Source organism: Halyomorpha halys, unplaced genomic scaffold, assembly GCF_000696795.3.
Source record: "Halyomorpha halys isolate HHAL.00 unplaced genomic scaffold, Hhal_1.1 Scaffold479.1, whole genome shotgun sequence".
Taxonomy (NCBI): Eukaryota; Metazoa; Arthropoda; class Insecta; order Hemiptera; family Pentatomidae; genus Halyomorpha; species Halyomorpha halys.
The window spans coordinates 54287-69429 of record NW_027109057.1 but is presented as its reverse complement, the minus strand read 5'-3'; the positions used below and the strand labels follow the sequence as shown (position 1 = coordinate 69429).

At 29.6% G+C, this 15143-nt stretch overlaps 1 protein-coding gene across 1 annotated transcript in view; it reads right to left on the bottom strand.

The window, feature by feature from the left end:
* Positions 1 to 15143, bottom strand: part of Ret (Ret oncogene) — a gene marked incomplete in the record, with an annotated part of 98871 nt that overhangs the window by 46293 nt on the left and 37435 nt on the right.

The window sequence follows — 15143 nt, the reverse complement described above, 5'->3', positions numbered from 1 at the left end:
ATTCGATACTTAGGACTCCATCTTGACAAGAGACTTACTTGGAATCCACACACAAGACTGAAACGACAAGAAACTGCTCGTAGATTCCGATTGCTACAATACTTACTTGACAAACGCTCTAAACTTCCCATTCACTACAAAAAATGAGGCTCCACCCTCCCCATCAAATTCCTCCCGCATCAAATCCTTACAATCCTAAATCCTACGTAAAATCCTTGATGCTCCTTATTACATTAAAAATAAACTCATTCACAAAGACCTTAACCATTCGTTGCAGATTGGTCCAAAACAGATATGCGTCTTTTCATTCCAAACTCCTTAACCATCCTAATCCATTAATTCTTAATCTTTCATCCCTAACAATCCCTGATAATCCTCCGAGGCGTCTGAAAAGAAGATGGCCACGGGACCTTCTAATTTAAATTAATGTTTGAAGTACCACCGATGGGTGGTTCCTTCCCAAGACTTTCAAGTGTATATGAAACATACAGCATATTTACTTATTGTATTATTTTGTACAGTTGTAAATTACATTAAATAAATAAAAAAAAAAAACTTTATGAGCGCAAGGAAAATATCGTACAAAATATTTCCATATTTTAGTTAAAAAAAATTAAACTATCCCCTAAAACTAGATCGATACTCTATACAGCAGTACTAAGACCTATCATAACAAAAACCTGTCACATATGGAATTTCACTAATTTAACCAATTAAAAAAAAGAAATCAGATATTTCAAAACAAATGCCTCAGAAATGTTAATAACTATTCAAATAATACAAGAATAACTAAGAAGCATTTAGAATTAAATATAGACTCCTATATTAATTTACTAATAGACTCATAATTTCTTTTAATTTTGCCTCAGTTCTTTAAATTCTTTTCATTACCGAAATAGGAAATTATATAAAAACAACAACCCAAGACATAAACATAAGAGAAATAAACATTTATTGCTGTAAAAATCATCAATAACGATCAATATTTTATTTTATTTCAAAAATGTTTTGGTTTTTTTTTTCAGTTTATTTTTCACCAAAATGTGAAACATAGCTGAAATGTCATAAGTTAAAGAAAAATTATTTGTATGAGGGTGTATACTAAAGCAAGTAATCATTATATTGTATTTTTATGTAATGAAAAATTTATAAAGTACATATAAATTTCTTTACACTTTTTCGTCAGATTTTAAACAAAAGAACAATTAAAATACCTTCCATATTAACGAATTTAGCAGTTTAGTGTAAAATATTAGTTTAAATGTTATGTAGTATAACAAACCATAGTTGATTTTACGTCTTTTATTTTATAGAAGGTTTCTTAACATTAAAATATAAGTGTTGGGGATCTAAGATATTGAGAGAAGAAAGCAAAGGCTTATTTTTCAGTTGCAAGTAGTAAATAATGATTTCAAACATAGTACATGATGTATGAGAGATTATTAGTTGGGGTTTACTAGCATTACAATTGGATGCTACTACAAAAGAGAAATTCATAAATTCCATAAACGCAAGGTCGATAATATATTAATTATGACATATAGATACAGGTGTAGAAAAATTTTCATAGGCATAAAACTGCCATCAACTATCTTATAAAAAATATGATGAGGATCAAAAACATAGATATTTTATCCTTAAGTCGAAGAAATAAGACAAAATCATGTAGACCAAACTTCTTGTTGCTACTTAGAGTCCTTAAAACATTTTATCTACACTGTTATAAGCTATTTAGGCCGAAAATGATAAGCTTGCTAAAATCTGATTTTATTCATAAACAAGCTCAGTAAAAATTGGAGTATATCGTTTTCATTATAGTTAATAGTTATAACATTTTTAAGCCTACCATAGTCGATCTTTAATAAGTTTACTTTTCGTGCAGAGCTGAACGAGTCAGATTTCTCTTGTTAATAATGGTCTTCTCCATTGTCAGAGGATCCACTAATTCAGTTCTCAAAACTTCAGGTGGACGAATACCCAACATGGTTTGTCTGTCAGATTTTCGATAAAACCTCACATAAAATACTTCTACACAGGCCTTCTTAAAGGAAAGTTATCGTATAGTGAATTTTGTGGTTTAGTAAATGCCACTATTTTAATAGCATGAAAAAAAAGTAACTCTGACAAGGGAATAGAACCTCTGAAATAGTTTTTACGATTTCTCTTCTTTACTGCAACTCCAAAGTAATTTTATGACTATAAAACTAGATATTGTTTGAATCACGCACCCTATAATGTACAACAAAGGAAACCAGTCATTGGTCAACTGGAGATCAACTCAATCTATTCCAAATTCCTGGTAATCTTCCCCCAATGAGTTCCCAATTTCACTCCCCTTCTTATATAGCTCATAGATACCGTCTTATATTAGAAATAAGAATTATTCTTCATTCTACAGCAGTAGCAGGAGCAAACTGTTGAAGGAGACACGTTGTATCTCGTAGTTTGTAGATAGTAATTGTACATAGTATAGTATAGTATCCTTGTCTACTTTCTTCAAATATAGTAAAATTTATCTTACAACATGTTACGGTTACGAATAACCGAATAACCGTAATTTATGACATGATTAATATATTATTTATTAGTATTTACAAAAAAAAAGTTAACAAGAACAAAATCCATTTAATGTAATGAACGGCAAAATAACTGATAGAAGCCCTCAAGGTGTTTGAACGCTAAGAAACATTTTTAAGCATACTAAGTACAGAAAGAGTATTATGAATTACTTATTGTTATTCCTGTACATGATAAGTAGTTAGTTGATAGATTTTGCGTACACAATGGCAACAAAAATCTCCTAATATTCCGTTAGTTGGCAGACAGCCTCTTTCTCTTTATCGATAGAGATCTTTACTTGGAGGACGACGGAGTTCCTAGAAGAGCCAGGAGCTGGAAGTCGGACCTTCCTAGATACGATAAGGGCCAGAGGTTGTATTTTCAAGGGATTCAGAGCTATATTTTTAGTTACCCTCCTCTTTAGAGGGCTTTTATTGCCCTATTGTTGAATAAAATAAATTTGTCTTCAATAAAGTTATTTTTATGTCTAAATTTTAATAGGAGATTAAATGAAGTAATAAATTAGTAATGTAAAGCAGTAAAAGATCTATCAAACACTTAACTTCCTCTAATAATTAGGATGTAGGAAGTGTGATCACCAGGAAAAACATATTGTTACAGAGTTCTCTCAACTTTATGTTATTTTTATTTATTATAAGTATTTATTTTTATTTGTTAATATTATTATTACTTTCATTATTACCGAAATTGACAATATATTAAGTATAAATTTACAGAATTATAATATTTAAGTTGGAAGAAGATAGTTCACCGTACGAATTAGATTGTAGGAAGATAGTCCGGGTGGCGGAAAATAAAGATATCAAAATAGTAAAAGAAAACTATTTATTGTTAACTAACGTTTCGCCACACTTCGCGGGGCTAATTAAAAGAACAAGATACAAACATTTTAGAATTAACAGAACATTAAAATAAAATTATTTCAAAACAATTGTTATGTTTATAATGTATACAAAAAGAAATAATAACAACAATATAAGGAAACATACATGTAGGTAGACTGGAAACAAGTCACTAATAAGTTATTAATAAATACAACCTGGGCCCTGTTTCATAATAAAGTACAACCTAATACTATTAGTCTTGTCGATTTAACTTAATATAATTACACTGACTTGTACATTAGTAACTTTTACTTTAGTACTTTTTAACTCCTGTAATATCACTAATAGTCCTCCCTATTATAAAAAAATAAGTATTAGTTTAATTAACATGTTTTTTCGATACTTGTATTTTGAACCAATACTATTAGCTTTCATTATGAAACAGAGCCATGGTGTCATAGAAGTTCTAAATATATATCTAGACAAATGGATTGTAGGAAACTATTCATTAAAATTAGTTATATGTATGGTAAAGAAGTAGAGGTAAAAGGTAGAACAAATAACAAGGTAAGGTAGTGAAGTAGGTATGGTATAGGAGAGGTATAGTAAATATAAAAGGGGGATATTAAGAAGATTTATAAAGATAAATAATAAACATAGGGTCAGATTGAAAGACAGCGAACGGCTGAGAAAAAAGTATAAAAATGAGTCTCGCGCCCTAGCAAGGGTAAGAGTTTTTATAAAATTTAAGATTTTCATAAATAATCTTACCCTTAATCCATGAATAGTTTCCTACAATCCATTTGTCTAGATATATATTTAGAATTTCTATCAAATCTGGTTATATTTATTAATAACTTATTAGTAACTTGTTTCCATTCTATCTTACATGTATACTTCATTAAACTGTTGCTATTATGTCTTTTTAAACCTAAAAATTGTTTTTATTAATGTTCTATTAATACTAAAATGTTTGTATCTTGTTCTTTCATTTTGCCCTGATGAAGCCCTGCAAAGTTGGGCGAAACTTTGGTTAACAATAAATAATTTTCTTTTACTATTTTGAAAATTTTATTCACCGCAACCCGGTCTATCTTTCTACAATATAATGTTTAAGTTTATATGTATTTTTATTATATGGTTGTTTTACGGTTCTTTCAATTTTTTTATTTATCTGATTGTTTGGTTTTTTTTTTGTTATTTTCATTATTCTATTTTTATTAACAATATTCTTTTCTTATTCTTATTACTGATTAAATTGATTCCAACCATACAAAATACCACAATTTTAGTTATTATTAAGTATATATTTGGGCAAGAGAGCGGCTTAAACTCACAAAATGACAACAGCACCTGTCAGAATTGGTTTAAAAAATTTAGTTGTAGAGATTTATTACTGAATTATTATCAACGTTCTGAACAACCTTGATGACAAAATGAAAGCCACAGAACATTTTTAGAAGCTCGAGATTTGGGTTCCACACGAACTGTGAGATATTTATATTACACATATTAGTATTTGTAATACCCATCTCATAAGTGATGCAATAGACCCTTTTTTGAAACAAATTATCACTCAGGAAGAGAAATGGGTCACATAAAATAACGTTAATCGACGATCATGCAGAAAGAGATAAAAATCTTGCAGTCAATTTAGTGGGATTATATAGGTGTTGCGTCACATTTTGAGCTGCTACCAAGCAAAGCGAACAGTCAACTCAGATGTTAAAAGCCAAAGATTTATGAAATTGGAGGATGTAATCAAAAAGAATTGACCAAATCGCAAAGGAATCATGTTCCACCACTACAATGTTCCTACAATCCTCACATATCTTTAGCACACGTACAAAATTACTGGAGCTTGGTTGGGAAGTGATACCACATCTCTCATATAGCACCGAACTTGTACCATCGGATAATGTTTTATATCGAAGTTTATTAAAAATTGTAAATGTTAAAAATGTTTGTCTACCATTAACCTCAAATAGCCTTGGTTATGTTATTTACCGAAAAGGATCATCAAGTTGCCAGAATAATGATAAACGAACATCGACCGGAATGGAACATATTTGACTGATTAATATTATGTTTTTGGAAAAAAAAACGAATTAATTTTATTTCACTCGAAGAAAAACGAAATTAATATCTTGCTATCCTATTAGACTTCTGTCTATAAAGATATTAAATTAAAATTCGTTTTCGATATCACACCTTCACTTAAACTCCTTCTTCCGAGGTTTTTAAAGAGAAAATAATTTCACCAGCTTTTGGTGCCGACAATGATCACTTGTTTCTAGAAAATATGTATAGAAATAAGCTGTATTAATGTTACTGGTCGAAGAAAATCGTGATTCTCTGTATTTAATCGAATTATCAAGTCCAATAACTGCGAATCATAATAATTACGAAACTATAATTATTAGGGCATTATGATAATTACAAGGGCTTATATAGTGATAATAAAGCCAGAATAGAAATTAATCAATAATATAATCCAAGATAAAAGATAACTAAGAAACCAATTCATAAATCCTGATAAAAGGTGAAGTTAAAAAATGTGACAAACTTTTTATAATAATTGTTACTAAAATCCTAACATATTATATAATCAATTTAATAAACATTTTTTAGATTGAATTCCTAGCTTTTTAATTATTAATTATTATTTATTACATGTCAATCAAAACGAGGAAAAATTTAGAAGACCACATTATATAAATTACAACTATATTATAAGAAAATTTTGGATTAATTTTAAAAAATTGAATTGATGGATGAAAGGGAAAGAATTAAAATTCCGCAAGCTTTTATATAAATTAAAAATAAGATGAAAAAGCCTCAAGAAAAAATGATCCAGGATAAAAGAATAGCTCGGATAAAGAAAAAAAAAATCCGGGAAGAAAAAAAGGCAGTTATCTCACCCCAATTTTTGATTACTTTAATGAAAACTATGTATAATTACTATTCAAAACTGATGAGTCTGCCAAGTATAAGTAGGGGGAATAAAAAATGGCGGCTGTTTCAAAGAGATAAAAAAAACTAATTTTTTGTTAGGAGCTCTATATTTTAAAAACTACCAACAACATTAGAAAACCTAAGAGCACATTATTTAAAGAAGAGCCAATTTGCTGAAATATTAACCCTAAAAGAGCTACCAGGCTAAATATCAGTAGTCAGTGAATTTATTTTGAGAAATCTATATCCCAGGAACTATCTGTCGCACAGATGTCTATTAGCACTCAAATTAAAGGCTAGTTTAATGAACTTTAAAGTAGTTTATGACCTTTGCCTTCATAGGAATAGTAGTTTTCATGATATATGTTTAAATAAATTGATTTATAGTTGTTCGCACAATAAGTTTGATTTATGAAAAACTATTTCAGAAACCATTGGACTTATAGATGTCTGCAAGCGCTCAAATTAAAGCTAGTTAAATTCACTATAATATTATCAATAATGTTTGTCTTTGTAGGAGTAGCAGTTTTTATATTTGATGAAATAAACTCACAAAATGTTCATTTCTAGTTGTTCGTATAAAATGTTGGATTTTCGAAAAAATATATCTCTGGACTCATAAGACCCACAAATGTCTGCCAACACTCAAAATAATGGAAATTTAACTTACTATAAAGTAGTTTATGATACTTACCTTCGTAGAGGTAGTAGTGTTTATGATATTTTTTTTTTTTAGATTGATAGATTTATTTATTGATTGATATTACAATCTGGCACACAGTTGTGGGCAATAGGTAATAGTGATGGATGGTCTAATACATACTAAAATAAAAAAATAAAATAAAATAAAATAATAAAAAAAAAAAAAATAAAATAAAAAAATAAAAAATAAAATAAATAAAAATAATAAAAAAAAAAAAAATTCTTAAAATATATACAAACAAAAGAACAGACAAGATGAACATAATCGAACTATCTGTATGAAAAATAAATAAATAAAATAACATAATGATAAAATAATATATACAATATTTACACAATCGACCTGAGGATCACTGAGCCCACTCTATTCCCCACGTGTAGAGGGGTAGAGCAGAGCTCAAGAGATCCCAGCGCATCCCTCTCGCCGCATCACTGGTAGTGAGCCAGTGGAGGCTGAGGAAGTGCGCTAAAGCCGCAAAGTTTACGATATTAACATATGAATATAAATTTGGCAAATAAAAATTTGTCCGAACAAATATTGAACGTAAATAGCTCTATTAGGGCTTAGATTTTAGCATATTTACTCTACTTTAAATGATGCTCTCTTAGACTTTCTATTGTTGTCGATAGTTATAAAGATATAGGAGCTCTGAATAAAAAATTAATTATTTTTCTTTTGAAACACCGCCATTTTTTATTCCCCCTACCTATACTTGGCAGACTCATCAATTTTGACTAGTAATTATACCTCGTTTTCAATTAAGTAATAAAAATTGGAGTGGAATAACTAAATTTTTTCTGCTCTTGGGCTCTTGTACTAATAATTTTAATAATGTGACTAGAATTTAAAAAACTTAAATAGCCAATGGAATGGGTCGTTGCAAAAATGTGTATATGTATAGAATGGAAATGTTATAAATGATTTTTTTTTATTATATTACTATTTTTGTTTTATTATGAACAAATTGGGTTTAATATGGTCATAAGCTGTTTTTCCAAGTCATTTCGATGAATATTAAATAATTAATTTTAAATTATTTTTAATTAAAAATTAATTCCCCTAAATTTGTTATAATTTATATAATAAATTTGTAATTATTGTTATTCTTATTTATTATGTCCAAAAATCTGCAAAAGTAAAGTGGCTCATTACAATTGTCGGTCAGAAATAGAAAATTTTATATGGGAGCTACAGCTGAAGAACACTTTTCGACCATAAAAGCAACATAATTTGACTTAAATATTATTTAGTTAAGTTGCTCCCGTCACGTTGGAGATCCAAAAGTAAACTGGTACCTTAGTACCCTCTGGATCTGCTAGGAGAGAATTAGTTTAATAAAAATATTAACTTTATAAAATATAGGGACCTATAGTATAATAGTTAATACGAATGAACTATTATAACTTTAATGACAAAAATCTTTTTACTATCACGTATTAGAAAGATGGGATGTAGTGAGCTCTGGCTCTAGGTGTAAGTGAAAATGTTCTTCACGCTACGAAGACTGAGCGTACAAGTTACCAGAGGAGTTCCGTAATAATTGGTAGTTTTGTTGAGCTAAACTGTTGTTGGAGTTGGTGATTTATTTGTTGAGAAATAAGTACCAACAATTCAGGTGCTACAAGTGCAAATAATGTGAACCGCTAAGCACTAAGGTATTATTTATGAAATAGTGTAGGAACTTTATATATAGCTTTTTAGTCTATGAAGCTATAATGAGCATTTACTATAGTTTATTAATTTTTGTTTTCTTAACTTATCATTCAATTTCATAATTTGTGATTATGTATTAAATAGTTTAAAAGCTACCGAAGTTACTTCTTTTCTAGGAAAATAAATAAAATCTATAATTCCAAAGTAGTGGAAGTTCACCTTCGATAGTATAATCTATTATTTTTATTATAATGGAATATACATATATATCGAGGGCTTAGAGACACACGAACGTAACTATATATATATATATTTTTTACGTTATTCGGATAACTACGTTTTGGAAGACAACCTAGCTAAGGAGGAATGTATACAATTCTTTATTTGAAGTCTCAGAGAAATTTATTTAAGATAATAAAATTATTAGTTACTCAAACAAAAACGGAACAGGAGATGTATCTTTATAATAGGAGAAGATGGTTGGGGGGGGGGGTGCAGTCAAAATATAACACAAATAAATTGAAGTAACTTATTTAATCATGCCAACTTTTCGGCCAGAATTTCTAGCCTTCATCAGGGCTAAGAACAGAACAAGATAAGAACTAATGAATACAGAAAATAAATAAAAGAAAATATAAACAGAATGGCATAAAGTAAATGATTGTACAGAATTGAATTAATAAAATTAAAGTGATGAAAGAAGTGGAAAATAAAATGTATACATAGGCAATTGAAAAAGTAGGTAAAATAACATAATTAAGGAAATAAAATGATTAAAACCGGTATATCCAAGTACATGTAAATGATTTTCAATATCAGTTACCAATCTTTCCCGCTTCTATCCTAAAACATTAATATATTAACGGATTTATTATCTTTTGTTAAATTGTTCTACTCGAGGCAGGAACAAAATTGATGTTTTTCACAACTCACGAAGCCCTTAAATTTTCTTAACTATAGAATAATAAAAAACTCTTGTTTAACATTTTCAACTTCCAGGACAGTAAATGAATAGTTTTTTAATGAAACATATTTATCTCTCATTTATTTACAGTAATTTTATGTTTTGTTTTTAGGGGGAAGGAATTTCATTATGGACTTATGGTTTTTTTTGTATAATATTTGTATTTTCTATAAATTGTTTAAGATTACAACCCCCCTGAACCACTTCCACTTAGCAGACCACCATTAATTAGTAACAATATATTATATGCTATAAGATAATATCGCAGTATCCTCAACTCTTGGACTAAGCGTACAAGATTAATGTGGCCACTTCCCGAGCCGTAATCCACTCCTGGATATCGCTCCTCTGAGGCCCAGTAACTGCTTTCCTCCTTCAGCACATTAGACCTTCCGATTGTGTTTGCTTTGGCTGCTGAGGGGGCACGTTTTAATTTAAGAAAATAAATTATTTTCAATGTAATTAATGTAATTTAAAACTAGTCTCCTTTCTTGAGATTTATAAATATATAGTTTGTATAATTAGAATGTGCTGCTCCTAATAGCATTTCTGAATTCTAGAGCAATAGGTGGAATCATCTGAGGATTACTTTCATAAAAACTATCTGATGTATTATGTCTCTTTTAGTAAATGTTAAACCAAATGTGGCACCGAAATGTATTAGGATTGATCATCCCTATTTAAAAATAGTTTTTAACTTATAACATTTTTTATTATTTAAATTATTATGAAGATTTGTATGACTTATAATCTCCAATTTACTTGACGACTCTCAGTTTAATTATATTAGTGAACATTTTAATGCAGTTCTTTTGCATCTTTGCTAATTCTACTTTTGCATCTGTTTTTTTTGTCTCCTACGTTGTCTCTTGCTAACTATTGTGCATTGACTAGTTGACCTTGGGTGTATATATCTATACCGATAAGTATAAAGGATTTAAATCCAAAAAATGTCAATGTTGAGTAAAGTAGATAGTCAGACTCAGAAAAAAATTCTCTATCGGTTGGTATAAAGGATTTAAGTATATTAAATTATATATTATGATAATATCCTGGTTAAGACTGTGTTGAACAGATACGTTTTTATACAGCATTTTTGAACTTAACTTTTTGTCTTCTGGAAACTCAAGAATATGGAAGTACACATATATCAACTTTTAACTCTTAACTCATGATTATATTTACACTCTCACGGATTTCTACTTGCCACATGGTCTATCCATATTAACCACTGCCTTCATGTAACGATATATTGACTGACCAGTTTCTATTAACTGTCCTCTGTTTGTCCTTCTCCATGTGTTGAGGCTCCGAATTATCATGGATTCGGTTATCTTATGAAGGACTTTTTTTTAAAAATCTCTCGATGTGGAATTTATCTATTACTTTAGGAATTTTCAGACACCTGTTTCATTCGGACTGGTTTCCTGACACTTGTGGATTCAAATCATCCTCTGGCATTGTTTTATTCTAAGAAAGTGTGGCCGAATCACAGAAAACCACGGTCGCGATAGCTTCCAATGTTTTTAATGGAGATCTGATGTCTTTTATTTATCAGCTGTTGTCAATTAGGGTTTTTTAAACCTTCAAAGATTACCCAGATATAATTGTGCGAGAACATCCTAATTCTGACTATATTATTTAGACTGTCAGACTTTTAGCTAATGCCAGACTAATACACTAATACACATTACTCCTTTATTATTCTTGGTTCCTTAGCCTTGATGATGGACCTAAAAAGAAATTCTTGGCCTATCCTGGCAAAGACTAATTTATCCCACTATGACTAATTTTATATAATATTTTAGCTCTCAATGGTATGTTGAACCTTTTTGCTTCATTATCATTGTTTAGGCAGCCCAGGGCTTGTAAAAGCTCCGATAATTCCATGATCCAATATGAACTCTGTCATGCTATGATTATTTAGCAGCTATAATCAAAGCTAGGTTTGTTACCATGTTTCAGATTTTTATGGCTATCATTCTACCCACGAGGAAATCAATGAGTGATTATTTAATGTAATCATGAAATGATTTAAAATTTAAATAATCCTTTTTGTGAATCTTCAAAAAAGCCTCATATTATTTATTTGTTTCAAAAAAGGACATGACAGTGCCCAACAAAATTCTTGTAATTTTGAGGCATTACTGGAAAAAAAAAATTCACAGCCGCTGAAGCAACTCGTGAAATTATTAAATATGAAGGGTAATGTGTCCTTGACCACCACACTGCGCGGCGTTGGTTAGAAAAATTTAGCAGTGGAGATACGACGTTGGAAAGGAAGAAGGGATCCGACTATTAATGGATATTGATGAGATTCTGCAGGAAGCTGTCGAGTCCAATCCGTCCAAAAGTACTCGCGAACTTGTCAGGGAGTATGGTGTGTCGAAAGATACCGTTAGTCGCCATCTACTCTGCGTGGGGAAGGTGAAAAAGAGCTGTTGACTAAGTCCCTCACGAAGTAAATCCTCAGCAATCAGCTAAGAGGTTAGAAATTCGTGAACATTTATTGAAAAACCCTTCTGGTTAGAATCCTGCCTCATCCACCATATAGTCCAGACCTCGCACCTCAGATTACTACTTGTTTCGATCCATGGTCCATTTCCTACGAGGCAAAAAATTCGATAATTTTTCGGAAATTGAAATTGCGGTCCAGGAGTTCTTTGACAGCCATCCCAAAAAAAAAGATAACAGCATGGGATCGGGCAATTGACTAGCAGATGGTAAAGGCGGTAGATATCAATGGGCTATACTTTGAATATTAATGGTATTTTATAGCAAAGCAATAATAATACAAATAATTGGTTAAAAAGAATTTTTTTTTTATACACTCCATTAGTTTACATTGTCTATATATTTATTTATGTTTTTTTCATTTTTAATGTTAATAATAACCTGTGATTTATTTTCACTAATTGTTTGTTTTTAGGGAGTTTCGTAAACGCCTTCTATTTTTATAATATAAAATATAATTTATTAATTTTTTATTATTTCTGATATGAAAAAAATTAAGTTGATAATGACGAGTTTTACACGTTAATAGCATTTATATAACTTACAAATTAATTTAATTAAAATTATTAGGAAACATAAAAAATGTCAACGGTTTTATAATTATTAAGTAGCTCAGTTTCGAGAATTGGAATCCTTTCAAAGGAGTAATAAAATTTATAGCCCGGCATTAAAGCGACAGCATTGAATAAAGATTAATTCCTTGCGATGTTCCCTTCCAATTAAGATTATCTTATCTCATTAATTAATTCTATTTAAATGACAATCTATTTTTAGCTGAGTTTTCCTAATTCGTCAATCTAACATATTTATAACTGAGATATTAATCATCCGATAAGTTCTAAAAGAAATAGGCCTATATTAATTATAATATTTTTTCGGAGGTTTCACCAATAAAGGGTGTTTATATTTGACCCAATTATCTTATAAATAACAATTATAAGTATAAACAAATATAAATTTTGTGCAGCATGCAGCTAAAAATCAACATAATTTTGATTTTTATAACACCATAATTTTTCATAAAGAAAATAATATGTTCAAAAGAAAAATACTTGAGTCAATTTATATATCAGAGAACATCGATTATACAGTAAATCTTAAAACAGATACAAGGAATTTGAACCAACATTATGCAGAGATTTTAAGTAAAATAAATTTATGAAAAATGTAGAAAAAATTTTTGTTTCTATTTACATTTAATTTTAATATGAATTTAATAATTGGAATAAATAAAAATTTAGACTAAAATACAATTTGAATTAAAATAATAATAAGCCTGACCTGAATGTGTGGAAGGTTATAAGTAGTTTGTTTATCTAATAGTGGATATTATATTTTAAAAATTAATGAAATTCTAAAAAAATAGGTAACTAGACACAAGTTTATTAATAATTAATTTGGTTTTCTATTAATTGACTTTTTCATAGGCTGATTTTGATTTGAATTTGATGAATTAGGCAAAATAGCTTGTAAAACATTTTTTTTTTTTTTTTAATTTTGATGTTATTCCTGTCGAACAGATCCGTTACTTAGACTACTTCTCGACTGAAAGACTGAAAAGCCAGGAAACTGCTCGTCGATTCCGACTATTACAACATTTACTAGACAATCGGTCTAAATTGCCAATCCATTACAAAAGACTAATCTACATGACTATTATAAGGCCTAACTGGACATACAGAGTTGAGCTTTGGGGTTCCACTAAACCATCAAATCTAATCCTTACATTCCATAATCCTTCGTAAAATCCTTAATGTTCCTTACTTTGTCACAAATCCATCCATCAGGACCTCAATGCCCCATATGTTGCCGATTTGGCCGGAACCAGATACCATTCCTCCCATGATAATCTTCCCAACCACCCAAATCCACTTGTTTCTAACCTGGCAATTCCTTCATTGCCTAATAATCCTTCTAGGCGTCTGAAAAGAAGATAGCCTCGAGATCTTCTCCTCTAGGAACGTTATTGGAGTTCTATCAATGGGTAGATTCTCCACATGTTTGTATCATGCCACTATGTCACCTTCAGCAAATTTACTTGTTGTATATAACAATAAATAAATTATTAAAAAAAATTTGATATTAATAATAATGCTGTTTTTAAATTGTTTCAAAGGAATACATAATAAGCTGTTAAATGTTTATAGGTTGTCCTTGAGGATGGCCGAAACGTTGGACTATTGATATAATAAAGAATGTTGAGACTTGATAAGGATACCATTTGATATATTTAATAGTTACAATATTTTGTACACTTTTTTCTTTCATATTATTCAAGTAATTTATTTATTTATTATTATTACATAATCCTAATTTTAGATTATTCTTGTCATAATTAGAAAAAAGTTACATATTAAAAAATTAAGACTAGTTAAAGAAGAATAGCAAATATAACTTACATAATTTGATTACATAATGATTTAAGGTAGGATCGCTGGTCCCTAGATTCGGAGAGCTCTTTCCATAAAATAATTCCTGACAGATTTCTGGTTACTTGATTTCACATATGTCCTTCGATCTGGTTGATTGATATGTCCGAGAACTGCCGTCCGGTAATGGAGTGGTGTTTGTAGAACGCCCAGATGTGAAACACACACTACCTCTGTAGTATGATTTATCACTACAGTGAGGGATCAATAAGGAATTATTTATGCTGTGGTATATTATCCCGCACTCTGATGGATGGTCTCCAGTTTCAATAACTGCTATATTTCTGGGACAGTTATCCAGGTATGAAATATTCAAATTCCATACCTTCTTCATATTGTACTGATCATGAATCGGAATCCGGTGTTGAATATGACGCTTACAGGCTTTAGGAGATTTTTATTTGTTTTTATTTAAAAAAAAAAAATTGTATTTGTTTTGATTTAAAAATACTTACTATAAAATACTTGATTTAAAAATTACAAATACTTAATAATGCTAAACCAAATAGATAAATCAGTCT